The sequence below is a fragment of the Zingiber officinale genome, chromosome 5B (genome assembly GCF_018446385.1).
Source record: "Zingiber officinale cultivar Zhangliang chromosome 5B, Zo_v1.1, whole genome shotgun sequence".
Classification (NCBI taxonomy): Eukaryota; Viridiplantae; Streptophyta; class Magnoliopsida; order Zingiberales; family Zingiberaceae; genus Zingiber; species Zingiber officinale.
This window is the reverse complement of record NC_055995.1, coordinates 74,020,184-74,025,313: the sequence shown is the minus strand read 5'-3', so window position 1 is coordinate 74,025,313 and position 5,130 is coordinate 74,020,184. Positions and strand designations below refer to the sequence as shown.

The following is a 5,130-nucleotide window of genomic DNA, read 5'->3' as shown; positions in this document are numbered from 1 at the left end:
AACGGAGTCCGTATGTCTCGTTTTGAGGGGATAGATTTGGGTTACAGTGAAGGCCTGTTTGGAACATCCTTTGAGTGAGAGTTGATTAAGGAATTAACTTAGAGTTTAATTATATTAATCTAGGTGTTTAATTAAAAACCTATTCCCTAAAATTTCCGATCCATTTCTTCCCCCCTTCTTCGCGCGAGTTCCCTTCTCCCGAGCCCTCTCTCTCTCGATTCCTCCTCGCTCGATCGCCGGCAACCGCGAGTTCATCGTCGGCAGTAGTCCTCCCCTCGTCCTTCCCTCTGCGTGTTACACCGACGCCCCTCCTCCTTTCTTCTCTCTCGTGCCTCTGTTCTGGATCACCGACAGAGGGGGGGTCTCTTCCACCGCGATCACGCCTTCACGCGTTGTCGGAGAGAAATTGGCATTGGATCTCGAGGATACCGGCTATCTTTGATGGAGCGATCGTCCCTTTGGCTGTGCTTGCGCACGACAGCGACTCAGCGGCTAGGGCACGGCGGGGCTAGGGTTCAGTGGGGGAGGGGAGTTGATTCGCATTGATCCCCATTGATCATGGCCTTTTGGCTCTCCTCCTTGATCTGTACACTGGAGAGCGTTGCGGATGGTCACTAGCTGAGGTGGATCACACGATACCAGCGGTAGGCGACGGATTAAGGTAATGTATTATCGGGAAATTCTGTGAATTCAAGGATTTTTGTGTAATTGGTTTTGTTTGTGGTACTCTTTCTGATCTGGACTAGAGGGAGGCTTTGGATTCACATTGTGGTGGACTGTGCCTTTGTTGTTCGCTGATCTTCTCCAATTCTTGCGGCTGGGTTCTGTGGAAGCTGTTGGATTAGGAGGTAAGGTTCTGTTAAGGTGAATCTTGTACTATGGATTAGGGTTTCAGCAATTCTTTGCTATACAATTGAGTTTTTGGATTGATTCTTGGAAGAATTGGTGGTGGTGTTCTGTTGTAGCTTCCGGACAGTGGCTGGCTAGTTGTTGGCTATGAGATTTGCTGCCATCTCTCAAGGTAAGTGTCTTCCAATGATGTACTACTAGTTTTCTTATTAGAATGCTACTCTATTAGGTTTTCTAAGGGATTGTAGAATTGATTCTTGATGTTAGTAGATGACACGTAGATATTAAACGATGGTGTTAAATGAATTTATTGATTTGAATTTGGGATTTGGTTGTGATAAGTTGATTGTGATGGTTATTTGGTGAATGATTTATGTAAATGGATACATGATTATTATTGGTATGTGTTGGATTGATTGAGGTTTGTATTGGGTTGAAATTTGTGGATATGATGATTGGTTGATGTGGATTGTTATGTGATCATTCTTGAGATCATTGGATTGCTTGTTGGTTGGATTATCAGATGTGGTGGTTTGGTTAGTTGTAGATGATGATGTTAGGTTGTTGTGGATTTATGATGAGTTTGGATTATTGAGTTTTGGATTGATTAATAGATTGTGGATTATGTTTGGATCTAGAAGGAGTTGAATTAAGGAATTAGGTAAGTTACTTCGATTAGGGTTTTCCCTAATTAGATTGGGGAGTTTATTTAGCTATTTGCTACCTATGTAATTAGCTAAATATATATTATGTGATCGCAGGACTTGGATTCGGGACGAGCGTTTCGACACGGGATTACTTGACACGATCTACACTTTAAGGCCGGTATTTCTTCCTTGGCTCTATGTAGATTTTTTTTATTGAGCTTAGTGCATGGTTTTATGTGATGGATTATGCTGCTTTTCCTTATATCGTATTTGTTGGTTGCCTTCCTGCTTGATACTTATGCTTGATCTTTGAGATGTCCTAGTTATATCATATACAGTCTCTACTCTTGATTTCTATTCTGCTGTGATTACGCGTGTAGAGTATGTATTGTAGGGATTGTCGAGTGGGTGGATTTATCATGCTGATTTATGCATATAATGTTGATTGTATGTAGCTTGGTATGTGTTTTAGGAGTCATCATGTTGACCGTACATTTGCATGTTGTATGTACACACGTGTTTGGTTATGTACTTTTGGAGGAGTTTTGTTGATTGTATGTTTGTGGTTTATACACGTGTCTGATGTGTTTATTATTGGAGGATACATGTTCACTACAACAAAATCGCTCATAGACATCAGTGGAACAACAACGGTTTTAGGCTAAAACTGATGTCTTTGAGTATTTTACACCGGTTTTTCTAAAAATCGGTGTCTATGAGCGCAGATTTTAGCTCATAGACATCGATTTTTTAGGCGATGTCTATGAGCGCCCTTTTTTTCGTTAATAGACACCGATTTTAACATCGGTTTTTAAAATTCGATGTTAATGAACCCAAATAAAATATTTTAATTTTCCCCACAAGCCAAAATCTGCACATTGTGAATTCCCTCCAAACCTAAATCTTTATCCCGCCCCTTCCTCCGCGTGACCATCTCTCTCGCGATAACCTAAACCGAGACATCTCTCTCAGCCTAAACCTAAACCTCCGACCATCCGACCATCTGACCATCCGACCATCTCTCTCAGCCTAAACCTAAACCTCCGACCATCTCTCTCAACCTCATCTCCCTCTTCCCCCCTTCCTAGATCCTCTCCCGATCAGGATCAAGACACGACGAACTTGCTTCTCCGTCCAACCACACCGCATCTCCTCCAACTCCTCCATTTGGTTGAGAAGAGGAGGCCTTCTTCGCATTCCGATAGTTTTTCCTTCATCCATCTCCGGTCCAACATTCACTGTCATCGTTGGAGTCCTTTACATTCCGAAATTTTTTTTCTTTATCCATTGTCGCTACTGAAGTTCTTCCTCATCTTCAATAGTTTAGCAGGTGGGTTAAGTCAAAATGGGTCGGCGCCACAATTATCAAGGCTATAGATAATACGCTACCTTCGTCCTCGAGCGAAGTGGCAGTGAGCGACGCCTCGCCATCGACGAGACCAACCTCTTCGAAACCCTAGGCGGAATCCAGCCCTTCATCGATCTCTCAACCAATTTCTACAACAGGTGAGCCGATCTACCTACCTCTTCCTCCGCGGCCCTCTCCGTCCGTTGTAGATGCTCGATTGATTATGACCATCTCTGATTTTGTTAACACAGATGGTTGGTAGGGTTTTCGCTGATGAGGAAGAGTGGGGTTCTGATCTATCTTTTCGAATTCGAAGAAGGAGGACGCGATTTGGAACCAGTACGAGTTCTTCGTTCAGAGGATGGGAGGCCCTAATCTGTATTCCCAGAGGAAAGGTGAAGGGAACTTGTTCTTTTGATGTCTGATAGCTTCTTTCTGAAACTTGCACTATTTGTTTCGCCTTTTAAAGTAGCAAAATCATTTAGCATCTGCCAAATTTATCATTTTATATTTGTTTTATATGATCAGAATCTTACACAAATTGATTATTGTGATGATATTCGTATCATTGTAATTTCATATGACCTCTTAAATATTCTATTCTCTTTTGTAATCACCTTGTGTTCAGGATTTGTTCATTGAGCCTTTAGGAGAATGGTGGTTAGGAAGTACAAGAATGGTTGGTGTCCTACTTTGATGCATACTGAGTATTGTTATACCGATCATATCTCTGGTGTTTCGGTTATGTGATTATATCAAAAATAGTCACATAACTGAAACACCTGAGTTCGTGCATTTGAATTTATTATGAATAATTAATTTTAGTTTGTGGATATGCTGCTATATTTAGACCAGTATTATGGAGTTTGATGCAACAAAAGGCATGTTTTATTCATTTGGTAAGGAAATCATAAGAACAATTTAGTATCTGGACTCAGCTGATACAGAAGAAAAAATCTAAAAAATATACAAGAAATTGATACATCCATCTCTCTCTATAGATTCCAGTTCTAAGTTTGCTTCTGTAATGAAGGGAAACCTTTGGCTGAATTGTTGCAACACGGTTTCGTTTGAATCAATCATTATTGCAGGTCATCCAGCTCCGATCGGACGACATGCACCATTCCCTGTTACACACCAAGCTGCTGAGGGGTGGTTGCACCACATGCAACAAGCACTCGATAGCACCATGAGCATCGATCCTAATTCAAAAGTCAAAATGATGAATTTTTTCAGGCACATATCAACCCACACTGTGTCTTCCTTTGTTGATGATATGAATACTATTATTATTTAGGCTGGCTTTCAGGCACACTGCTTACTTTCTCGTGGGTGGGAATGAGATGACAAGGCAAAGGCAACAAGTTCTCAATGTAAGCATGCAGCAAATGGACCATCAACATCTACTTGAGATTCAACTTGCTCTTTAATTGACACAGTTACTTGAAATCATAATTCCCTTTTGTGTTTGGCATGGAGCGCACAGTCTATATTAACTGCAATGACATAATTCCCTTTTGTGAATTGAAGCCAATCACAGACACTTGCATAGTTGTGTATATGTGGTAAGCTTTCGATCGAATTGGACTTTATTTATGTGTTTTATTAATTTAGATTTTATCATTTTTTGTTCTTTGCTGTAGTGAACAAAGTATTTTTTGTTCTAATCTGTCAACAGATGCTTGTGGAGTCCTGAAGGTTCTATTCTTGGTATGCCGAAGCAAAAAAACAAAGTTGGATTATTTTGATCAAGTTCATCAAACTAAAATTCTTGTTATTCTTCTGTGATACTAATAGGTGTTGCATTTTCAAAGCATCTAGTGCAGATCTATGCTTTTAATTTAAATGAAGAATTACGACAACATTTGGAGGTCAGTTAATAGTTATGGTGTTTGGCAACCATATCTATGATGATGATGATAGCATCTTGTTCTGCAGATTGATGCTCATATAGGCAGTGTTAATGACATTGCCTTTTCTTATCCCAAGAAGACTCTCTCGATCATCACTTGCGGCAATGACAAGGCAATTAAAGTGAGTAAAACCATGTGGTTGATCAGTCAGAAGATTGTATAAGAAGAATTGTATGTTCTTAACAGGTTCTGTTGCATGATGAATAGGTGTGGGATGCTTCAACTGGACAGAAACAGTATACTGGACAGAAACAGAATTATATATTTCTAGTGTTTCATTATTTCTATCTGTGAAGTTTTTCTTCTTAACTTCAACTGATGGTAAAATCAAAGCACTTGGTTCCAATGCAGTTTTTCTTCTGGATGCAGTTTA

The 5,130-nt window shown here is 40.2% G+C and overlaps 1 pseudogene; it reads left to right on the top strand.

The window, feature by feature from the left end:
• Positions 1–558: 558 nt before the first annotated feature.
• On the top strand, positions 559–4,255 carry LOC121986736 (annotated as a pseudogene).
• Positions 4,256–5,130: the final 875 nt, after the last annotated feature.